The sequence below is a fragment of the Rhinopithecus roxellana genome, chromosome 13, assembly GCF_007565055.1.
Source record: "Rhinopithecus roxellana isolate Shanxi Qingling chromosome 13, ASM756505v1, whole genome shotgun sequence".
NCBI classification, from domain to species: domain Eukaryota; kingdom Metazoa; phylum Chordata; class Mammalia; order Primates; family Cercopithecidae; genus Rhinopithecus; species Rhinopithecus roxellana.
In genome coordinates this window covers 69775404-69800046 of record NC_044561.1, presented here as the reverse complement: position 1 = coordinate 69800046, position 24643 = coordinate 69775404, and the positions used below count along the sequence as shown (strand labels likewise).

At 51.6% G+C, this 24643-nt stretch overlaps 1 protein-coding gene and 1 non-coding gene across 3 annotated transcripts in view; both read left to right on the top strand.

Moving 5' to 3' along the window:
* Nucleotides 1-3717: 3717 nt before the first annotated feature.
* DNAJC5 (DnaJ heat shock protein family (Hsp40) member C5) overlaps nt 3718-24643 on the top strand; it is a 40764-nt gene continuing 19838 nt past the window's right edge. Inside the window, exon 1 of one of the 2 annotated variants that reach the window (XR_004052624.1) lies at nt 3718-3901. The gene's annotated coding sequence lies outside the window, so the exon portion shown is untranslated. The remainder of the gene's footprint in view (nt 3902-24643) is intronic. The other variant, XM_030914466.1, reaches the window with a different exon arrangement.
* LOC115893103 lies at nt 17253-17417 on the top strand. Its single transcript, XR_004053054.1, has one exon. It is a non-coding gene; the product is annotated as a U1 spliceosomal RNA (small nuclear RNA).

Here is a 24643-nt window from a genome sequence, read left to right as displayed (position 1 = left end):
ACAGGATTCCAAAGTCAAAACTGGATACAAAGCCAGGCTCAGAAACAGGCTCTGCTCCCCACCCACCCTCTGTCATGACTTACTGCTCATCCTCCCAGTGTGTTTCACGCAAAAGCAAGCACCTATGAAGATGCTCTCATTCCCTTCCTTTCCTCGGTCAAACAATGGCATACAGTGTTCTGCACTTTGTCCCTCCTTCCCACTAACATGCTCCAGAGTGCTCACTGCATCATCTGTACAGACCCTTGAGGGGCGGCCGGGCACAGTGGCTCATGCCTGCAGTCCCAGCACTTTGAGAGGCCAAGGCAGGCGGATCACCTGACGTCAGGAGTTTGAGACCAGCCTGGCCAACATGGTGAAACCCGTCTCTACTAAAAATAGAAAAATTAGCCAGACGTAGTGGCACGTGCGTGTAATCCTAGCTGCTCAGGAGGCTGAGGCAGGAGAATCACTTGAACATGGGAGGCAGAGGTGGCAGTGAGCCGAGATCATGCCATTGCACTCCAGCCTGGGCGATAAAGCGAGACTGTGTCTTAAAAAAAAAACCTTGAGGGGGCACCTCCACTCTGCCCCTGGTTTGGCACTTTGCATGTATCCATTCTTAGTCTTCGGAGTTCCCATTGGAAAACTCCTTTAGTGGGAGCACCAGACTTTGGACGTCAGAGGTAGCCAGGCTTACCCCAGATGGAAGAGCAGGGAAAGTTAGGTGACCTTGAATTGTATGGTACATAAGCCCCAATACAGCAGGGAGCTGGTACCAATAAAGGGTGACATGCGCTGTTGCCGCCTGCAGTCAGGATTTACCCTAATTTATTTTAGGATGAGTTCCACGTGGTCTTCATTTATTGAACAGATACTGTAACTGCCCTGCGGGTAAGAGTCTGCTAGGTTTTGTGTGGTCCAAGGGTGAGTCCAACGTGGACCCAGTGCTCAAGGAATTTGCAAACCATCTGTTGGGGAAGACATATTCCCCTATGTACCTAGCTCATGTTTGACGAGGTGAAACGCTTGGAGAGCTTCGAGGACTGGAGCAAGTGGAGTAAGCGGACCTGAGGAGCGGGCAGCAATGCCTGAAGGCTCAGTCCCCTCTTCTGAGTGAGGATAATGGCATCTGCCTCATCATATTGAAGGGCTTAAGCTTATACAGCACTTAGCACAGGGCCTGATGTATCGGAGGTAAACATGAGACTCTTCCCAACTGTAGCCACAGTCAATCTCTCGCAGGTACCTTCCTGTCTTCTTCTTTTTTTATTTTTTATTTTTTTTGAGACAGGGTCTTGCTCTGTCGCCCAGGCTGGAGTGCAGTGGTGCAATCTTAGCTCACTGCAGCCTCCACCTCCCGGGCACAAGCAATTCTCCTGCCTCAGCCTCGTGAGCAGATGGGATTTACAGGGGCATACACCACCACGCCCAGCTAATTCTTGTATTTTTAGTAGAGACAGGGTTTTGCCATGTTGGCCAGGCTGGTCTTGAACTCCTGACCTCAGGTGATCCGCCCACCTCAGCTTCCCAAAGTGCTGGGATTACAGGCGTGAGCCAGTGTACCTGGCCATACCTTCCTGTCTTATTTTCTCCAAGCAGGCTGGCGTGTTCATGGATTGATATGTGTGTGCATCATGCTCATTTTAGTTTCAGGAGTTCTTTGCTCCTGTGTAGCCTTTCTATACATTATCTTTTTTTTTCTTCTTTTTAAATAAAAGATGGGGTCTTGCTCTGTTACACAGGCAGGAATGCAGGGACACAGTCATAGCTCACTGCAGCCTTGACCTCCCACCCGATCCATCCTCCTGAGTAGCTGGGACTACAGGGGCATGCATGCCACTGTGGCCCGGCCAATTAAAAAAAAAATTTTTTTGGCCGGGTGCGGTGGCTCACGCCTGTAATCCCAGCACTTTGGGAGGCCGAGGCGGGCGGATCACGAGGTCAGGCGATTGAGACCATCCTGGCGAACACGGTGAAACCCCGTCTCTACTAAAAATACAAAAAAATTAGCCGGGCATGGTAGCGGGCACCTGTAGTCCCAGCTACTCAGGAGGCTGAGGCAGGAGAATGGCGTGGACCCGGGAGGCGGAGCTTGCAGTGAGCGGAGATCGGACCACTGCACTCCAGCCTGGGTGACAGCAAGACTCCGTCTCAAAAAAATTTTTTTTTTTTTCTGTAGAGATGGGGGTCTCACTCTGTCGTCCAGGCAGGTCTCAAACTCCTGGGCTCCAGTGATCCTCCTGCCTTGGTCTACCAAAGTGCTGAGATTCCAGGCATGAGCCATGGTGTCCCGTTGTATACGTTTCAGTAACTATAATATTCCATTTGAGTGCTCACTTGTGCAGTTGGGCAGGTTTCCATTCTATTAAAAATAGTGCCTTCATAGACATTTCAGTGCATATACCTTTTTCTGTATTTGTGAATATTTTCTTTGAAAGAATGTCCCTAAAGTGGAACTACTAGGTCTCAGAGGGACTCACTTAAGGCCTGGTTCATCCATTCTTGCAGCTCCCAGCACAAGTGGAATATAGCTTCAACCTGAGATCGGTACCAGGCCCATTTCATTCTCTCATCCCTCCAATTCTGGCCTGAAATCATTCATTCTCTTGAATCTATAGTTGTAGATATGAACCTGGCCTTTCTGCTTCTTGGGTTCCATAGGCCTTGTCTTCCTGCTTGCTTGATGTTGCACAGTTTAATGACTGCTAGGAGGCTTCCCAAGCTCTCTGACACTTCCAGGCTCTGAGACTGCAACGAGCTTGGCAATTCAGGACTGGCATTATGGCAGTGAGTTATGAGGGCAGAGGAAGAAGGAGCCCAGAACGCGTTGAGAGAATTTGGGTTTCACGCAGTATGTCACGGGAAGCCTTGGATGCCACTGGATTTGTTTTAAGAAGATGACCTCACTGAACTCAGGTGAACGGGCAAGGGTGGAAGCGCGGAGACAGGAGCACCGGCCGCAGAGGTCTGGGAGCTTCTAGGATGGGAAGTGGCACAGGCCGCCTATGCAGGGCAGGCCGTCAGTGAGTGGCGGAGCGCCTGCAGTCACAGGGACAGGGAAGGGTGGCCGGCGGGTCTCCACGCCCTCAGCGGGCCGACAGGATGGACAAGGGCAGAGGGAAGTGGAGTGGACGTTCGTCGTCCTGCCCCTCCACGCCGTTGTTTGGAGATGATTGCGGGGGTGGGAGGGTGCTGGCGACAGCATTTCAGTGGTTGGACAGGAAGGAAGGAAGTCCCATCTCGGCGCTCCAGGGATGCGCAAATGTCAGTCCCAGGACGGTGGCTCGGGAGGGGGGCGGGGGCGATGGTCCGCAGCCATCTCCCACCAGCTCCCTGTTCACTTCTTTGATGAGAACGATTACGTTTTCTGAATCTTACTTAAAGTGCTGAGTAAACTTACCTGCAAGACCAGCAAGCCCTGCGCCTCTCTTTCTGCGCGGTTCCCCGCAGCACATGCTGGCCCACCCGGGACTCGGGATCCACCTGCGGCCACCTGAAGACTGGGAGGGCTGGCTCCGCCCCCGTCCCAACCGGCATGACGGGCCCCGCCCATTCATGGGCGGAGCCTCCGCCGGGCGCCTCTGCCCTGGGCTGTCACTCCGGACTCCGCCCCCCGTGGGCGGAACCTCCGCTCGGCGCTCTGAGCACATGCGCAGCCGGTCCCGCCCGCGGCTCCGACCCGCCGGAGCCCACGTCCTTCCGGGAGCGCGCGCGCCGGTGCGGGTGCGTGCGTGAGCGTGCGCGTCTCCGCCGCCGCTTCTGCTGCCGGTGCTGCACCCGCGCCCTCTGCCGCCGCCGCCGCCGCCGCCCCCCGGGGTCTCCAGGCTGAGGAGTGCGTCGGCCGCTGCCAGCAGCGCCGCGGAGCGGGGAGCGGAGCTGCGGAGCCGGCGGGAGGGCGGGCGGGCGGGCGGACTGGCAGGTGAGCTCGCTGCGGGCCGGGCGGGCGGGTCGGCCCACGTCAGGTCGGGGCGGGCGGGCGGGGGCGCGGGCGCGGGTGGGGGCGGGGGCGGCGCGCCAAAGCCGGAAATGGCGGCGACCCCCGGGCCGGGGCCGCGCGGGCGCTCGGGGCTGGAGCTGCTGCGACGCCGCGGCCTGGGCCGGGCCGGGGCGGGGGCGCGGGAAGGTCGGCGCCGGGGCCTGCGGGAGCCGGGCCGGGCCGGGGGTCTGAGTGCTGCGTCCCGCCGTGGGGACTGGGGCCGCGCTCTCCGCGGGTCTCTCCGGGCCCGGGACGCTCCCTCCGCTTCCCCAGGTCCCCGCGGCCGCCCCCGATCCCCCGGGGTCCTCCCCCTTCTGCAGGAGGACCGGAGAAACTGGAGCATCGCTGGTTTTAGGGTGGCAGATAATTTAGTCCCTGGGTCGTTGTGTTTATAGCTCGGGGAATTGAAAATTGTTCTTTAGCGCACCTTAAATTAATCTTTCAGACGTTTTAAATTCCAAAAAGCATTTGGTTTGTAAGAAAAAACCTGCCTTATCCGCCTTATAAAAACATTTGAAGCCATGCTTTCTGTTGAACTCTTGAGGAAAGAGTATTAGGAACTCATCCGGTCAGGTTCTAACTTGTTGGTTTTAAGTGTCTGGATTAAAGACTCTTTTTCGTGTGCCGAAGCCATGATTTCTCAAATTCATTCAGTTGTGTCATACAGGAAAAGGAAGTAAAAATTTCAGCTTTATTTTTGTTTTCCGGCTTAGGCTTGGTTGGGAAAATTTGGTGGTGGGTACACACTTCTGCTCTTATTTGTTTGTTTAGAAAAACCTAATGACAAAAACAGTTATATTGCTCCGTCTATTGTCATGGTTGCTTGAAGGCAAAACTTTACCCAAAGCTTCTGAGATTTTATGTTCGTTTATTTGCTTCTCTTTTTAAAAAATGTCAGCTAAGTTTCAGGAATGAGTAATCTGTCAAACAGGAGATGAAATTAGAAGCCTGGATCTAAGGGCTCTGGGGAAGTTTCGGTTGAGTTCATGGTTCCCCTTTCACTTGTGTCGGTGCTGTAGGATTCGGGCTGGCTCCAGCTGGCGTCTGGCCCAGCAGAGAGCTGTAGGGGCCCGCTCTGGTTGCTGGCTGTGTGGCCTCTGATGGATGCCCCTGGCGAGGATGTTAATGAGCCTGCATCATCTGAGTCCACCCACCCTCTGACTGGCACCTGACTCACTCTGCACCTGCCGTATCAGCCTCCTTGCTGGTTCTGAACAGACCCACATGCTCTGTCCTTGGATCTTCCTGGAATGCCTGGTGTCTTAACCTCCTGGCCTGGCGACTGCCTGCCTACCGTGCCACCCAATTCCCTGTCTCCCTTCCTCGCTTCATTTTCCCACAGTGCTGAATCCTCCTAGTGTCCTGCTTAATGCGTTTATCATACTTAATATTTTACTGTGAGTTAGTAAGGTTCATGGAGAGACTGTTTTGTGAAAAGACCAGTTGCTGGCACATGATCTGGGCCCAGTAAATATTTGTTCAGTGAATGAACGTGAGGAGGTTAGCAGCAGCTGTGCCTGGGGCTGGTCTTGTCACTCGGAAGTCCTTGTGGGTGAGGTCTGAGCACGTATAGGTAAGGGTTCCTGGAACGTTGGCCCTCAGGACAGAGAGCCATCAGCTATCACCTGCCCACTGGGGAAAGAGCCAGGTAGAGGGTGGCTTGGAAGGGTGCATGGGACCCTTGTAAATCTTTTTGCAACTTTGAATCTATAATTATTTCAAAGTTAAAACGTTTCTAAAAAGTCAGATCTGTTTGGGCGCGGTGGCTCACACCCATAATCTCAGCATTTTGGGAGGCCGAGGTGGGCTGATCACTTGAAGTCAGGAGTTCGAGACTAGCCTGGCCAACATGGTGGAACCCCGTCACTACTAAAAATACAAAATTAGCTGGGTGTGGTGGCATGTGTCTGTAATGCCAGCTACTTGGGAGGCTGAGGCAGGAGAATCACTTGAACCCAGGAGGCAGAGGTTGCAGTGAGCCAAGATCACGGCACTGCACTCCAGCCTGGGCAAAAAGAGTGGAACTCCATCTCAAAAAAAAAAAAAAGAAACCAACAACAGAAATTAGCCGGTCATGGTTGTGGGCATACATAATCCCAGCTACTCAGGAGGCTGAGGCAGGAGAATCCCTTGAACCTGGGAGGTGGAGGTTGCAGTGAGTCAAGGTCACACCACTGCACTCCAGCCTTGCTGATAGAGCAAGACTCAGTCTCAAATAAATAAAAATAAAAAAATAAAAAGTTAGATCTGCCACTGGTAATAATGCTTTTAGAGATTTTGTCTTTGATTACCAGGAAAAACCCTGCATGCTAGTTCTTATACTCTGTCGTGACATTTGGTCATCAAGTAGAGTGAGGTGGAATTTAATTCAGGAGAGTGACTGTGGTTGATCTCCTTAGCGCGAGGCCCTTCCGCTGTGGTGCTGTGACAGCAACAGAGGCTGCGTGGTGACTTGCGGACTCGAGTCCTTTCCACAGCCTCTACCTCATGCCCACATTAACTCAGAGCAAGTGGGCTTCAGGGCTTTCCTGCAAGGCCAAAGATGGTGGTATTAACGTGGTTCAGAGATTGAGCAGACGCTGCACGTTTCTCAGTCATTTTTGTTCCTCAGTTCCCCTTGCCTGGAGGGTGGATGCTGCTGAGCCCGGGTGTACAGCTGTCCCTGTGACCAGCAGCTTTGCCCAGGGTCTCCCCATTAATCATCGTCAGAACCGGAACTTGAACTCAAGTCTTCGCTAGACCAGGTTTCTTCTAAGTATCTGGCATCACCAGGAAGAGCCCCGTACAAGGTGCTGGTTTTGTTATCCTTAGAGCCCAGCTGCGAGGTGTTCATGTGTATGCCTGGGGTTAGCAGTTCCGTAGGTGTTTGTTGAATGAATCACTAAAATGCAGTGGGGTGAGGAGTCATGATAAGGTAGAATTTTATCTAAGGTGGCGTTTGCTTCTGAAATCAGGCAGTAAGGTGAATGTGATACCCAGTTAGGAGCATGTAATGCCGCAGGTAAACTGTATCAGCAAATGAAAGCAGTTTTTTTCCAGTGAGGAAACAGACCCCTGGGTCATTGGGCTGGGTGAGAAGAAGCCATTTGTAGAGAAATGAAACTTGATGACTAGTCCTGCACGAGATGTGGAGAAGAGACCCCTAACTCTCCGATTATCTCCAAGCGGCCATTAAAATGAGTGCTGCTAGGCCGGCCCGGCGGCTCATGCCTGTGATCCCAGCACTCTGGGAGGCCGAGGCGGGCGGATCTCGAGGTCAAGATATCGAGACCATCCTGGTCAACATGGTGAAACCCTGTCTCTAGTAAAAATACAAAAATTAGCTGGACGTGGTGGCGCATGCGTGTAATCCCAGCTACTCGGGAGGCTGAGGCAGGAGAATTGCTTGAACCTGGAAGGCAGAGGCTGCAGTGAGCCAAGATCGTGCCACTGCACTCCAGCCTGGGCAGCAGAGCAAGACTCCATCTCAAAACCAACAAACAAACTGTAGTGCTTCTAAAATGAGACTCATTGTGATGTTCTGATTAGAACATTCTCATGCCACAAAGTCCTGAGACGGGTCCAAGGAGCACGGTCTTCTGTCAGACACACCTCCTGCCCCGCTGCCGGCTTTCCCACTGTGGCAGCAGAATCTGTGCTAGACCTTCATGAAAGAGGACAAGATCAGGGCTCACGTGACTGGGGCTGGATTGGAGCTGCTCTGTCTCTGAGCCTCTGCATTCTGTAAAATGAGGGTAGTGGTGCCTCCCCCTGTGTGCCTGCTGGGAGAGAAAAGGAGGCAATAAATGAAAGGTGTCTTATCACCTCCTTCCTTAATAGAAGTGACGGAGATGCTGAAAAACAGTAATAATCTTGTTTTATGAAAGTGCTACCCCTAATCTAGGAGCTGGGACGGCCATGCCAGGAGCCCTCAGATAATGACATCCCTGAAGAGGATTAGCAGCTAGTCTGTTATCAGTCACAGGCAGTTCAACCCAGAAGATTTAAGGATTAGATTACCCAACAACCTTGAGTGTAGATTTTGTCTCTCATCACCCTTTGCATTAACTTTGGGTGCATTGTGTATTAATGAGGAAGTTTGTTCTGCTTTATTCTTGGTACATGACAGACATTTAATAGATATAGGTCATTAGAAATAAAAATTGTTGGCCGGGCGCGGTGGCTCAAGCCTGTAATCCCAGCACTTTGGGAGGCCGAGACGGGCGGGTCACGAGGTCAGGAGATCAAGACCATCCTGGCTAACATGGTGAAACCCCGTCTCTACTAAAAAATACAAAAAACTAGCCGGGCGACGTGGCGGCGCCTGTAGTCCCAGCTACTCGGGAGGCTAAGGCAGGAGAATGGCGTAAACCCGGGAGGCGGAGCTTGCAGTGAGCTGAGATCCGTCCACTGCACTCCAGCCTGAGCGACAGAGCGAGACTCCGTCTCAAAAAAATAAAAAATAAATAAAAATTGTTTTAACTTCTATGAGTTTTGCAAACATTGATATTTCACATTGAAATTGCAGAAATTAGGACAGCATCTCATTTTCTTTTTTGGGGGATGGAGTCTCGCTCTGTCACCCAGGCTGGAGTCCTGTGGCGTGACCTCAGCTCACTGCAAGCTCCGCCTCCTGGGTTCAAGTGATTCTTATGCCTCGGCCTCCCAAGTAGCTGGGATTACAGGCACGTGCCACTGCACCTGGCTAATTTTTTTGTATTTTTAGTGGAGACGGGGTTTCACCATGTTAGCCAGGATGGTCTCAATCTCCTGACCTCGTGATCCACCATCCTTGGCCTCCCAAAGTGCTAGGATTATAGGCATGAGCCACTGTGCCCGGCCCTTGTTTTTTTTTCTTTCTGTGGGGGAACGGAATCTCACTCTGTCGCCCAGGCTTGAGTACAATGGTACGATTTCTGCTCATGGCAACCTCTGCCTCCTGGGTTCAAGCGATTCTCCTGCCTCAGCCTCCTGGGTAGCTGGGATTACAGGCACCTGCCGTGACGCCTGGCTAATTTTTGTATTTTTAGTAGAGATGGGGTTTTGCCATGTTGACCACACTGGTCTTGAACTCCTGACCTCAGGTGATCCACCCACTTTGGCCTCCCAAGGTGTGGGATTACAGGCGTGAGCCACCGCACCCAGCCCCAGGTTGGTCTTGAGTTCCTGGACTCAAGTGATCGTCCCACCAGCATCTCATTTTCTAAGGAAATAAGTACTTAGGCCAGGTTTGGGACATGTCTCTGAAAATTCTGGGCTGGTGCAGTTGCTCGTGCCTGGAATCCCAGCACTTTGAGAGGCCGAGGCAGGCGGATTGCCAGAGTCCAGGAGTGAAGACCAGCCTGGGCAACACGGCACAACCCCATCTGTACGAAAAATAGAAACAATTCGCCGGACGCGGTGACGTGCAGCTGTAGTCCCTGCTACTCGGAGGCTGCGGTGGTATCACCTGAACCTGGGAGGTTGAGGCTGCAGCAGACCATGACTGCGCCACTGCACTCCAGCCTGGGTGGCAGAGAAAGACACTGTCTCAAAAACAACGGAAAAAGGAAGTTCTGTCTTGATCAATAATTTCCTCTTTAGGACAGAGCTGCATATGCCAGAATTTAACTTTGTTCCAACATCATTCTACATTTTACGTGAATGGTTTCAAAAAACTTATTTTTGTGGCAGAGAACGTTGTCATTTATTCTTGACATATTAAACCTGAGTAGTAGTTTTAAATTTTTGTGATGTGTTGTGAGTGCTTAGTGAATATTCCTCGAATATGGATATGAATGTTTTTTTGGATTTATAATTTTATTATCCCTTTAAGTATTCTGCATTGAACATGTGTCACCAGCAGGAATGATCATTACGAGATGGTGTCCAGAGCCATGTAGTGTCTGCATTGCTGTGTCCCAGGCATTCTTTGTTTGTTTGAGATGGAGTCTCGCTCTGTCATCCAGGCTGGAGTGCAGTGGCGTGATCGTGGCTCACTGCAGCCTCCACCTCCCGGGTTCAAGTGATTCTTTCTGCCTCAGCCTCCTGAATAACTGGAATTACAGGCACGTGCCACCACTCCCAGCTAATTTTTGTATTTTCAGTAGAGATGGGGTTTCACCGTGTTACCCAGGCTGGTCTCGAACTCCTGACCTCAAGTGATCAGCCCACCTTGACCTCCCAAGGTGCTGGGATTATAGACGTGAGCCACTGCGCTCAGCCTGTGTTCTGAGGCATTCTGTGCCTGTTATGAAATCATGATGCTGGCAGGTCAGAAGATGGGATGGACTTGCCAGCCCCGTCGGCTGTGCCCTGCCCTCCTTGCTGTCTCTAGAGCGTGGCTGACTTCTGGGAGAGCTCTCCCTGCCCTGTGCCTCCTCTTTTTCACCAGGTAGAGTGGAAATGTGTTCTAGTGAAACTGCAGAACCAAAATATCCCGTCTTATTCTAACTCTTGAAGAAGCAGGAGCTGAATTCAGGTGCTTGAGGCCCAGTCCACGCGCTCCACATCAGTCTCGGGGTGGAGGCGAGCGCAGGTCCGAGGCCTCTACCTCTGACTAGGCTGCAGGTACCTGGCGGGAGGAGTGACTGCAGCTCAGCAGAGGGAGTGTGCACCTCTGTCTGGCTTTTATTTCCGTCCTCCTGTTATCGGGAGGGATTAGCAGCAGAGCAAATGTTTGGGTTTTTGCTGTGCAGTTCCATTGGATTTTTCTTTATGAAACAGGATTGTGTTTTATTGCAAGAGGGTTTCCCTAAGACAAATAATGAAGGACATTCTGGGTCCAAGAGTGCGGACTGTAATTTCTGTCATCCGTTGCCAAGTTCATAGCCCTCACGCAGTGTCTGTCTTTCCCCTTTGCTTGCAGGGCATTTTCAAACAGTATTTTGTTGTTCTTTTAGCTACTGCGATAGGGCTTGCTATTAAAATCTGAGATTTTAAATTTTTGTAAATTGCAGTAAATTTCACTAGTTCTCTCTTAATCTTTAAATAAGAGATTTCTTATGAGCCCAGTGTGGTGGCATGCATCAGTAGTCTCAGCTGCTTGGGAGGCAAAGGCTGGAGGATTGTTTGAGTCCATGCTGGGCAACATAGCAAGGCCTTCTGTCTTAAAAAATAATAAATTTTGACTGGGCGCGGTGGCTCAAGCCTGTAATCCCAGCACTTTGGGAGGCCAAGATGGGCAGATCACGAGGTCAGGAGATCGAGACCATCCTGGCTAACACGGTGAAACCCCGTCTCTACTAAAAAAAAATACAAAAAACTAGCCCGGCGAGGTGGCGGGCGCCTGTAGTCCCAGCTACTCGGGAGGCTGAGGCAGGAGAATGTCATAAACCCGGGAGGCGGAGCTTGCAGTGAGCTGAGATCCGGCCACTGCACTCCAGCCTGGGCGACAGAGCGAGACTCCGTCTCAAAAAAAAAAAAAAAAAAAAAATGCACAAAACCGGCTGGGCGCAGTGGCTCAAGCCTGTAATCCCAGCACTTTGGGAGGCCGAGACGGGCGGATCACGAGGTCAGGAGATCGAGACCATCCTGACTAACACGGTGAAACCCCGTCTCTACTAAAAAATACAAAAAACTAGCCAGGCGTGGTGGCAGGCGCCTGTAGTTCCAGCTACTCGGGAGGCTGAGGCAGGAGAATGGCGTGAACCCGGAAGGCGGAGCTTGCAGTGAGCTGAGATCTGGCCACTGCACTCCAGCCCGGGAGACAGAGCGAGACTCTGTCTCAAAAAAAAATGCACAAAACCAGTCAACATATGTTTTTTAAATTAACTGAGAAAGAAGCTATATTCCTGTAAAGCCTTTACCTGGGCTGTTTCATCTTTTTTTTCTTTTTTTTTTTTTTGAGACAGAGTCTCGCTCTGTCGCCCAGGCTGGAGTGCAGTGGCCGGACCTCAGCTCACTGCGAGCTCCGCCTCCCGGGTTCACGCCATTCTCCTGCCTCAGCCTCCCGAGCAGCTGGGACTACAGGCGCTCGCCACCTCGCCCAGCTAGTTTTTTGTATTTTTTAGTAGAGACGGGGTTTCACCGTGTTAGCCAGGATGGTCTCGATCTCCTGACCTTGTGATCCGCCCGTCTCGGCCTCCCAAAGTGCTGGGATTACAGGCTTGAGCCACCGCGCCCGGCCTTTTTTTTTTTTTTTTGAGATGGATTCTCGCTCTGTTGCCCAGGCTGGAGTGCAGTGGCGCGATCTTGGCTCACTGCAATCTCCGCCTCCCAGGTTCTCCGCCTCCCGGGTTCAAGCAATTCTCCTGCCTCAGCCTCCCTAGTAGCTGGGACTACAGGCGTGAGCTGTCACGCCCAGCTAATTTTTGTATTTTTGGTGGAGACAGGGCTTCCCCATGTTGGCCAGGATGGTCTCGATCTCTTGACCTCGTGGTCTACCCACCTCGGCCTCCCAAAGTGCTGGGATTACAGGTATGAGCCACTGTGCTTGGCCCATCTCAAACTTTTTTTGTGTGTGTGTTTTTGTTTGAGATGGAGTCTCGCTCTGTCACCCAGGTTGGAGTGCCGTGGCTCGATCTCGGCTCACTGCAAGCTCCACCTTCCGGGTTCACGCCATTCTCCTGCCTCAGCCTCCCGAGCAGCTGGGACTATAGGCGCCCACCACCAAGCATGGCTAGTTTTTTTGTAGTTTTAGTAGAGACGGGGTTTCACAGTGTTAGCCAGGGTAGTCTTGATCTCCTGATCTCGTGATCCGCCCGCCTCGGCCTCCCAAAGTGCTGGGATTACAGGCGTGAGCCACCACGCCCGGCCCATCTCAAGACTTTTAATAAGGCTCTTTGCATAGAAATATTTAAAGAATTAAAAAATTTTTGGCCAGGCTTAGTGGCTTAAGCCTATAATCCCAGCCCTTTGAGAGGCCAAGGCAAGCAGATCACCTGAGGCCAGGAGTTCGAGACCAGCCTGGCCAACATGATGAAACCCTGTCTCTACTAAAAATACAAAAATTTGGGCAGGTGCAGTGGCTGATGCCTGTAATCCCAACACTTTGGGAGGCTGAGGTGGATAGATCTGTTGAGTTCAGGAATTTGAGACCAGCCTGGGTAACATGAGGAAAACCTATCTCTGCAGAAAATACAAAAGTTAGCTGGGCATGGTGTTGCACGCCTGCAGTCCCAGCTATTCGAGAGGCTGAGGGGCTGAGGTGGGAGGATCCCTTGTGCCTGGGAGGTAGAGCTTGCAGTGGGGGATGAAAAAGAATACCCCATGTCCAAATAGCAAAACACTCTGAAATGAGACAAACGGGTTTGTTGAACAGGTGTTCTGGGACAAGGTTGCCCAATATGCATTAGCCATAATCCCCAGGACAGCCCTGCAGGGTGATCTTAAACAGGTTTTTAGATTCTTGAGTATAAAGGTATAATATTAAAGAGTAAGCACAAATAATTCTGTCGTACGTGTTAAAATGACAACACAGAATTTACAAAATTCCCTTTTTCCCCCCAAAATTACCTCTTACGATGCGATTTCTGTTGGTACTGTTTTCTCTTGCATCATCCTCCCAGGTTGAGTAACCCTAACTGATTGTCACCAACAGACGGCCTCACAGCATCCTTCTCCCTGGTGTGAGCACTGCTTAATTCAGCGTGTGTGAAAATACACTAAGACAAGGGCCCTGTAACTTGTGCAGAATCTGAAGTGGCTTTCAGTAGGCAGCTGGTCCCGCTGCCTCTTAGTGTGTCTGGCCTCCAGGTGGGCGGAATGAGATGCATACAGGTGTTCACGGTCTAGGCATCCTTGGAAACCTGCTCTGGTTTAGGGTAAATAGGCAAAATTTTACTAATGCTGTTCCTCGCATGGGCTGGTGGCCTTTGCCCTGGACTCACTCCAGAACAGCTAGGTGTCCGGCGGACTGACAGCCGCCTTCCCCGAAAGCCTTAAACAGACTTCTCTTAATGTTTTTAAAAGACAAAGGACAATAAGGCAGATTAATAAACTGTGGGTTTTTTTTTTTTCTTGAGACAAAGTCTTGCTCTCGTGCCCCAGGCTGGAGTGCCATGGCACGATCTCGACTCTCTGCAGCCTCTGCTTCCCGGGTTCAGGTGATTCTCCTGCCTCAGCCTCCGGAGTAGCTGGAAGGAGCTACAGGTGTGCACCACCACTGCCGGCTGATTTTTGTAGTTTTGATAAAGATGGGGTTTCACCGTGTTGTGTTGGCCAGGCTGATCTTAATCTCCTGACCTCAAGTGATCCGCCCACCTTGGCCTCCCAAAGTGCTGGGATTACAGGCATGAGCCACTGTGCCCGGCCCAGGATATTTTTTTAGTTAAGGAAACTACTTTTTACATCTAAAATTCTATGCAACAACAATTAGTATGTCTTCTAGCTAAGAAATAATAATAATTAATATGTCTTCAAGCTGAGAAAGACTGAAAATACAAAAAAATTAGCCAGGCGGGCCGGGACGCGGTGGCTCAAGCCTGTAATCCCAGCACTTTGGGAGGCCGAGATGGGCGGATCACGAGGTCAGGAGATCGAGACCATCCTGGCTAACACGGTGAAACCCCATCTCTACTAAAAAATACAAAAAACTAGCCGGGCGAGGTGGCGGGCGCCTGTAGTCCCAGCTACTCGGAGGCTGAGGCAGGAGAATGGCATAAACCCGGGAGGCGGAGCTTGCAGTGAGCTGAGAACCGGCCACTGCACTCCAGCCTGGGCGACAGAGCAAGACTCCGTCTCAAAAAAAAAAAAAAAAAAAAAAAATTAGCCAGGCGTAGTGGTGGGTGCCTGTAGTCCCAGCTACTCGGGAGGCTGAGGCAGGAGAATGGCGTGAACCCGGGAGGCGGAGCTTGCAGTGAGCTGAGATTGCGCCACTGCACTCCAGCCTGGGTGACTGAGCGAGACTCCATCTCAAAAAATTAATTAATTAATTAATAAAAATATGATGGTGGCCTGGGTGCAGTCGCTCACACCTGTGCTCCCAGCACGTTGGGAGACTAAGGTTGGAGGCTCACTTGAGCCCGGGAGTTTGCCTAGCCTGGGAACCCTAGGGAGACCTGCCGCTACAAAAAATAAACAGTTATCCGGGTGGGGTGGTTGCACACCTGTAGCCCCAACTACTTTGGTGGCTGATGGGAGGATGGCAGGAGTCCAGGAGGTCACGGCTGCAGTGAGTTGTGATTGAGCCACTGCACTCCTGCCTGGACGATCCAGGGAGACTCTGTCTCTAAAATAAAATAAATGACAGTGGTCCATACAGTACCTTATTCAGAAAAGGCTTGACGTACAAGAAAATAAGTTACTTGTGATCAGGACAGAGAAGAATTACTGTCTTCTGTGAAATGGATGCTGGGAATCAGTCACGATGTACAGTGCTTGTGAGGCTGACGTGTGTGCGAATTACAGCCCTGCTGATCCTTAGCAGGTGACTGCAAATAGGCGACTCCACCCTCCTGGGTCTCAGTCTTCTTAGCTGAAAGGCACAAGTCATCATCACAGTGGCTAACATTAACTGTGTGCCTGGTACAGGATCCGACCGCTTCATTCAAGCCAGCTCCCAGACATACCTTGCTGGACTGTTTAATCCCCATTTGACAAAGAGGAGATTGAGATGGGGAGGTGTTGAGTAACTTGCCTGGTCACTGAGTGCCTCTAAATGGCAACCCAGACAGGTGACCCCAGAGCTGCCCTCCCACCCCCTGACCAGACCTGTCTCACAGGCCTGTTAGGAAGGGCTCTATTCGCAGATGGCAGGCACGTGCTGAGTGTCTCCTTAAGCTGCAGCTGCCGTGTAGATAAAACTCACAGCAGATATCACAGGTTTTGTCAGATCATACTGTCTCAATTTTTTTTTTTTTTTTTTTTTTTGAGACGGAGTTTCGCTCTGTCGCCCAGACTGGAGTGCAGTGGCCGGATCTCAGCACATTGCAAGCTCCGCCTCCCGGGTTTACGCCATTCTCCTGCCTCAGCCTCCCGAGTAGCTGGGACTACAGGCGCCCGCCACCTCGCCCGGCTAGTTTTTTTGTATTTTTTAGTAGAGACGGGGTTTCACCATGTTAGCCAGGATGGTCTCGATCTCCTGACCTCGTGATCCGCCCGTCTCGGCCTCCCAAAGTGCTGGGATTACAGGCTTGAGCCACCGCGCCCGGCCACTGTCTCAATTTTGAGGTGCATGCATGAGTTTTACCACTTAACTACCTCTGAAATTTAGTTTTTTTGTTGTTGTTTTGAGACGGAGTCTCGCTCTGTCGACAGGCTGGAGTGTAGTGGCGCGATCTCAGCTCACTGCAACCTCTGTCTCCTGGCTTCAAGTGATTCTCCTGCCTCAGCGTCCCCAGTGGCTGGGACTACAGGCACGTGTACCATCACGCCCGGCTAATTTTTGTATTTTTAGTAGAGATGGGGTTTCACCACGTTGGCAGGGCTGGTCTCGAACTCCAGACCTCGTGATATCCGCCCCCACCCCACCTCGGCCTCCCAAAGTGCTGTGATTACAGGCGTGAGCCACCGCACTCAGCCCTGAAATTTTGCATGATTTACGGTTGGCTTGTCAGGGTCGAATTGGTGCACCTGATACTTGGTTGCATAGTACACTCACTGGAATCATTCCACTTCCGTCACAGTTGCAGAGGCCCTCTGAAGCTGTGTGTGTGTTCGCTTCACCAGGGACAGCCCACGCATGGGAGGTCCGCCATCCCTCCTGGGAGAATTTCTCTAAGAGCAGCCCTAGGCCAGGGGTCGAGTGCAGGAAAGTCAGGGCCATTTCCATCAGTTCCATTTCAGAGCGGGTTCTCCCTGGAAGTGCTGGAAATACCTGGATGCCATCTGTAGCATTTTATGAACTGTGGCGGATCTGCTGTCTGTGTCTTGAGCTTCTGCTCTGCAGTCTGCTTAGTGGAAGCTGTCAGTCCACTGTACAGTGGGTGGAGCCGCAGCCAGGGTAGGTGTGCCGGTGATCGGTCACAGAATGAACAGGGCAGAGGTCCCTAAGTAAATGTGATACTGCAGGTGGGATTGTGGGTATAGGTATTTTTATGACTTTGTGTGTTATGTGAAGTTGAGGATTTGAATGTTGTGATTATTATGTCCAGATACAGTTTGAGCCTGGTGCGGTGCAGGCGCGTGCCTGTGGTCCCAGCCACTTGAAGGGGAAGGAGAGGTTGAGCTCAGAGTTCCAGGCTATAGGGAGCCGTGATCCCACCACTGCACCGCAGCCTGGGCGACAGAGTGAGACCCCCTCTCAAAAAGAGAAGAGAAGAGGCTGGGCGCAGTGGCTCACGCCTGTAATCCAAACACTTTGGGAGGCTGAGGCAGGCGGATCACTTGAAGTCAGAAGTTCGAGACCAGCCTGGCCAACATGGTGAAACCCCATCTCTATTAAAAATACAAAATCATACTTACCCGGCAGGGGAGACACCATGATCACAAAGGTGGTTTTCCCAGGACGAGGCTTAGCCATTGCACTCTGGGTGTGCTGACCCCTGCGATTTCCCCACATGTGGGAAACTCGACTGCATAATTTGTGGTAGTGGGGGGACTGTGTTCGCACTGTCCCCCAAAATAAATAAATAAATAAATAAACAAACAAATAAATAAAATACAAAACTCATTCGGGTGCAGTGGCTCCCGCCTGTCATCCCCGCACTTTGGGAAGCTGAAGTGGGTGGATCGCCTGAGATCAGGAGTTTGAGACCAGCCTGGCGAACATGGTGAAGCCCCATCTTTACTAAAAATACAAAAATTAGTCGGGAGCGGTGACGTGTGCCTGTAGTCCCAACTACTCTGGAGGCTGAGGCAGGAGAATCGTTCGTGCCTGGGAGGTGGCGGCTGCAGTGAGCCGAGATTGCGCCGGTGCACTCCAGCCTGGTGACAGAGCAAGACTGCGTCTCAAAAAAAAAAAAGAAAAGGAAAAAAAAGTACTTTTCCCCACGAGAGTAGATTTCTACGGAATTGATAGCTGGTTTTATGCCCTTTCTTCCGTGATACAAAGTATGTCCGGACCCATCTGGCTGGGGATCCTCAGGAGAGCCTGCGGGGGCAGCAGAGGCCCGCCTGGGCCAGGGCGAACCAGCTCTGGGCCTTTAGCTGCTGAGAGCGTAGAACACCAGCAACCAGAATGCCCTCATGGTTGCTAATTTTATGAAGACCGCTTTGTCTTTCATATTTGGGACTGTGTGAAGGTTTTCTGGAATATTTTTGGTCATGGTAATAATTCTGCTCTAGGACCTTTGTTCTCTAGCATTGTACAGAGATGACTGATTTGAACAGCAGCTGCGATAATGGAAGACTGACTCCTGTCTTCAGACTCGTTCTGTTCCTGAGGGTGCTTGGTCTAGGCCCCCTTTATATGGGGAGGTTCAAACCTTGATTGAATAGTCGCTGCCCAGGTGTCGTAACCTGCGGCCTCATTTGGTGTCACCTGGACTTTTCCTCTGCTGTTTGCACCATCAAAAGTGATGTGCTCCGGTCGGGCGCGGCGGCTCACGCCTGTGATCCCAGCACTGTGGGAGGCCGAGGCGGGCGGATCATGAGGTCAGGAGATCGAGACCATCCCGGCTGACACAGTGAAACCCCGTCTCCCTAAAAATACAAAAAACTAGCCGGGCGAGGTGGCGGCGCCTGTAGTCCCAGCTACTCGGGAGGCTGAGGCAAGAGAATGGCAGGAACCTGGGAGGCGGAGCTTGCAGTGAGCAGAGATCGCCCCATTGCCCTCCAGCCGGGGCCACAGAGCGAGACTCAGTCTCAAAAAGGAAAAAAAAAGTGACGTGCGCTTAGGACTGGGAGGGCGAGGCCCGGGGTGTTGGTGCCCGGCGCCCAGGAGGGCAGCAGTGTCGTGTTGGATAACCTGCTCTCCAAGTAATAGGGGTTTGAGAATGTTTGATTCTTTTTTTTTTTTTGAGACACAGTCTCCTCTGGCGCCCAGGCTGGAGGGCAGTGGTGTGATCTCGGCTCAGTGCAACCTCTGCCTCCTGGGTTCAAGCGATTCTCCTGCCTCAGCTTCCTGAGTAGCTGGGATTACAGGCATGTACCACCATGCCCGGCTAATTTTTAAGTTTTTAGTAGAGATGGGGGTTCACCATATTGGCCAGGCTGGTCTTGAACTCCTGATCTCAAGTGATCCGCCTGCCTTGGCCTCCCAAAGTGCTGGGATTCCAGGCCTCAGCCCCGCGCCCAGCCCTGTTTAAATGTGTGTCTGGAGTTATTTTGTTCCACTTCTGATCTGCTTTTCCTTTGGAATTACTGTGTTCTAAGCACCAGGTTACCAAAAAAAAGAAAAAATCTTTGTTAGGTTTCCAGACCCAAGTCCATACAGATAAAATTAATGCAGCAAACATTTACTGAATGCTTTGTTAGGCCTGGGGCAGTAGCTCAGTTTATGAATTCAAAGGGCTTCAGCGTGTGGGGTTTGGTTTTGTTTCTCTGTCGCTAATCATACCCTGGGAATGGTTTTATAGTTTCCGGAAACCGTGGTTCTGGGCAGGGTGGCAGCTCTGGGTTGAGGCAGTTCCATCCTTCCTCAGGTGTGGCCGCCAGTCCTGTTGCTTCCTGACATTAACTTTGTGACTCACGAGGGCAGGTGTTCGTGTTCTGTGTGAGCAAGCACGGGGCTTGTTACTGTGTGAGGAGGGCTGGCTGCCCTGCCTGTCCGTTCTTCCCTGGCTCGGCCGGGCCGCTCCCGTGGCTCCAGCTCAGATTCATCTCCTCTCGCACTTGGATGTTTGGTGATGGTGGTGGAAGCAGTTTTGTTTACTCTTGCTGTTCTCACGTTACTTTAAGCATCACTGTTGCTTTTTATTCTTAGAATGAAGGAGGAAAGGTGAAATCTTTTGGGGATTTCTGTGTTTCCAGTGACTTTAGGAATTCCTTTTTTTTTTTTTTTTTTTTCGAGACAGGGTCTTGCTCTGTCATTCAGGCTGGAGTGCAGTGGCACGATCTTGGCTCACTGCAGCCTTGACCTCCTGGGCTCAAGTGATTCTCCCATCCCAGCCACCTGAGTCACTGGGACCACAGGTGTGCACCATCATGCCTGGCGAATTCTTGTATTTTTTTTTTAATCGAGATGGGGTTTCACCATGTTGCCCAAGATGGTCGAACTTCTAGGCTCAAGCAATCTCCCCACCTCAGCCTTCTGAAGTGTTGGGATTACAGGCATGAGCTGCCATGGCTGGCTTAAAAGTCTTTACATTTGAGGCCGGGCGCGGTGGCTCAAGCCTGTAATCCCAGCACTTGGGGAGGCCGAGACGGGCGGATCACGAGGTCAGGAGATCGAGACCATCCTGGCTAACACGGTGAAACCCCGTCTCTACTAAAAAATACAAAAAAATACTAGCCGGGCGAGGTGGCGGGCGCCTGTAGTCCCAGCTACTTGGGAGGCTGAGGCAGGAGAATGGCGTAAACCCGGGAGGCGGAGCTTGCAGTGAGCTGAGATCCGGCCACTGCACTACAGCCTGGGCGACAGGACCAGACTCCATCTCAAAAAAAAAAAAAAAAAAAAAAGTCTTTACATTTGAAATTCATTTTAAGTTAGGAGGAAAGGCCTAGCTCGCTGGCTCATGTCTATAATCCCAGCACTTTGGGAGACCGAGGAGGATGGATCAGTTGAGGCCAGGAGTTCGAGACCAGCCTGGCTAACATAGCAAAACCTTATCTCTGCCAATAATACAAAAATTATCTGGGCATGGTGGCAGACGCCTGTGATGCCAGTGACTCGAGAAACTGAGGCAGGAGAACTGCTTGAACCCAGGAGGAGGAGGTTGCAGTGAGCCGAAAGTGCGCTGTTGCACTCCAGCTTGGGTGACAAAGCAAGAATCGGTCTCAGAAGGAAAGAGCAGTAAAGGCGAGGGAGACCTGTGAGGTGACACACAGCATCTTCTCTCTAGCTTTCTGTGTTGACCTTGCTTAGGATTTCTTCAAATGTATTTACAGAGTTCATCGGTTTTTTTTTGGAATAGATAAGACATCCAGAAATACACATTCAGATTGTGGGGCTTCTACCCTTTTAACTGGGTTCCAGGTCCCTGTCCCTAGCGTGCTCTGACTGTCAGCCCTTCCCCTGCCTGACCTACCTGTCTGAGTATCTTTTGGCAGTCGGGTTTTTGTTGTTGGTGGTGGATTTTTTTTTTTTTTTTTTTTTGACACCGAGTCTTGCTCTGTCGCCCAGGCTGCAGGCCGGGGAGTAGTGGCACGATCTCAGCTCCCTGCAACCTCCACCTCCTGGGTTCAAGCGTTTCTTGTGCCTCAGCCTCCTGAGTAGCTGGGACTACAGGCATGTGCTACCATACCCAGCTAATTTTTGTATTTTTTTTTTTAGTAGAGACGGGGTTTCACCGTGTTGGCCAGGGTGGTCTCGATCTCCTGACCTCGTGATCTGCCCACCTTGGCCTCCCAAAGTGCTGGGGTTACAGGTTTGGCCATCGCTCCCAGCTGGCAGTCAGTTTTCATATGGTTCATCACAGATTTTAAATTAAGATTCCCCAGCAGGATAAAAGAAATGCCAGTTGTATTTTATTTTTCATATTTGTATTTTTAACAAAGTGTTTTTTTTTTTTTTTTTTTTGCATAGAATGAGCCAAGGGCATCTAGAGCAAAGAGGTAGTTCCCTGGCCGGTCTCCATCTCCCCGTCTGCACTGCCTCCCCTGTTCTGTCTCCGCATCTACACTGTCTCTCCCTGCCCAGTCTCCATCTCCCCATCTGCACCGTCTCTCCCTGGCTGGTCTCCATCTCCCCGTCTGCACTGCCTCCCCTGTTCTATCTCCGCATCTACACTGTCTCTCCCTGCCCAGTCTCCATCTCCCCATCTGCACCGTCTCTCCCTGGCTGGTCTCCATCTCCCCGTCTGCACTGCCTCCCCTGTTCTATCTCCGCATCTACACTGTCTCTCCCTGCCCAGTCTCCATCTCCCCATCTGCACCGTCTCTCCCTGGCTGGTCTCCATCTCCCCGTCTGCACTGCCTCCCCTGTTCTATCTCCGCATCTACACTGTCTCTCCCTGCCCAGTCTCCATCTCCCCATCTGCACCGTCTCTCCCTGGCCGGTCTCCATCTCCCCGTCTGCACTGCCTCCCCTGTTCTATCTCCGCATCTACACTGTCTCTCCCTGCCCAGTCTCCATCTCCCCATCTGCACCGTCTCTCCCTGGCTGGTCTCCATCTCCCCGTCTGCACTGCCTCCCCTGTTCTATCTCCGCATCTACACTGTCTCTCCCTGCCCAGTCTCCATCTCCCCATCTGCACCGTCTCTCCCTGCCCAGTCTCCATCTCCCCGTCTGCAGCGTCTCTCCCAGAGGTGTTTGCTGGTGCCTCCTTTGCAGCTACCCGTGCTGTGTCATGCCCATTTGCTGACACAGCCCCTCCTGTGTCTTCCCCGTCCCAGTGTGTCTGTTGCTCTTGGGAACTCCACAGCACCTTTCCTCCCCCTTCTCAGACATCATCTGTTCTTTCTAGCGTTGTTCCCCTTGTCCCAAGGTTCCTAACAGCCTTCTTTGTTTTTTTGTTCTTTTCTTTTGGTCAGACGGAGTCTTGCTCTGTTGCCCAGGCTGGAGTGCAGTAGGGCGGTCTCAGCTCACTGTAGCCTCTGCCTCCTGGGTTCAAGCGATTCTCCTGCCTCAGTCTCCTGAGTAGCTGAGACTACAGGCGTGTGCTACCACACCTGGCTTTTTGTATTTTTATTTATTTTTCAGAGAAAGTCTCTTTGTTGCCCAGGCTGGAGTACAGTGGCTCCATCTTGGCTCACTGCAACCTCCACCTCCCGGGTTCAAGCGATTCTCCTGCCTCGACCTCCCGAGCAGCTTACAGTAGGGATTACAGGCGCCACCACACCCGGCTGATTTTGGAATTTTAATATGGATAGGGTTTCACCATGTTGGCCCGGCTGGTCTTGAACTCCTGACCTCAGGTGATCTGCCCGCCTCGGCCTCTTCCAAAGTGCTGGGATTGCAGGCGTGAGCCACCGCGCTTGGCCCTAACAGCCGTCTTGGCATTGTGTGTTCAGACCATCCATTGCAGGGTGTGTTATCTTTGTGGCCTGGAACGTCTCTCTCTGATCACCCTTCATCTTCCCACCCCTGAGCAGGCAGTGTCTCTCAAGGCCACCTGCCCAGCCACCGTCTTGGGGTGCCCACAGGAGGCTGGGGAGAAGAGCGAGGCAGTAGTGAGAAGCCCGTGATGCTCACCCTTGGCTGAGCACCTTAGAGCAGCCCTGATGCTGGCCGCTGTCTCTTGGTGAAAGTGGCACCCAGACTTCAATCCTTACAGCCCGGAGCTCAGAACCACGGAGGTGCCGTGGCCCACAGGGTTTACCTCGTAATTGCTGTTAAAACCCTTCTGGGCTTCCTAACGGAATGCTTAATGTTGAAATATTACTTTAAGTACTAATATCTATGATGTGGTTAGAAATGGCAAAGAATATTTTGCTGTCTCTTTTTTTTTTTTTTGAGACGGAGTCTCGCTTTGTTGCCCAGGATGGAGTTCAGTGGCGTGATCTCCGCTCATTGCAAGCTCCGCCTCCCGGGTTCACGCGATTCTTCCACCTCAGCCTCCCAAGTAGCTGGGACTACAGGCGCCGCCACCACGCCCAGCAAATGTTTTTTTTTTGTATTTTTAGTAGAGACAGGGTTTCACCATGTTATACAGGATGGTCTCGATCTCCTGACCTTGTGATCCACTCACCTCGGCCTCCCAAAGTGCTGGGATTACTGGCGTGAGCCATACCTGGCCAGAATATGTAGCTTTTGTAAAAATTTTGGAAATGGCCTCAGATAATTTCAGAGGTTTTTAAATAAAGGATGCTAAAAATGGAGCAAAATGGAGAGCCCCTGATAGACCTCCCGCATGGGGGTTTGCAGTACGCCGGAGGCACCTGTGGGCCCAGGGAAAGACTGCCTGCTCTGTGGCTGCTCCTGGGACCTGGGCACTGAGCAGGCCTCAGACAGATAGGAGCTGGTCTGTATCTCCTGCCACGCCCAGGCCAGTGCCTGATGAAGCAGATTCCTGTGGGTGATGAGTGTGAGGAGATAGTACAGAACCTTAGGATCAGGAAGGATTTCTTTAACAAAAAAGGGGGAAAACAGATTGAGAGATTCAGAAAGCTGTGACATATTCCGTGACCTCAGAGGTGACTTGGAGGAGTGCTGTTGTTCAGTGATACGCGTGTTGTGAACACTTGTGCATTTAAATGGTTCAGATGCTGAATCTGATGTTTTGTGTTTTTTACTACAATTGGTAAGAAAAAGCTTTTGCTCATCAAAAGACACACCATAATAAGTAAAACACCTGTGAACTAGAAGATACTTGTAACATTCTTAACCAGTGAAGGGTTGGTGTTCAGATGTATCCACCGGGCACCACAGACAGAACGGCCTTGAAACGGGCTGGAGACGTTCACCCTCCTCAGGCCAGGCAAGCGCCGGGGAGCCCAGCCGTACCTGTCTTTGCTGAGGCCGCAGGGAGCCCCAAGCTCCAGTGGCCCCTGGTGCAGTCCTTGGAGAGCAGTCGGCACACCTCGTCGGGCTGAGCCTGCCCGTTCTTGGGCACCCAGAAGTTCCACTCTTAGGGACACAACAGAAGAATTCTTCCTAAACTGTTTGTGCTGAAGGACCAGATTTAAGTTTTAAAATTTCCAGTGTCACAGACTGATGATATTTTTGTAAACTACAACAAAAATGACTAACTAGAAAAGGAAATCACAACATAAAATACAAACCCATGTCATTAGTGTTAATGTTTTGAGGCACAGTCTCTTTTTGTCACTCAGACTGGAGGGCAATGGTATGATCTCGGCACACTG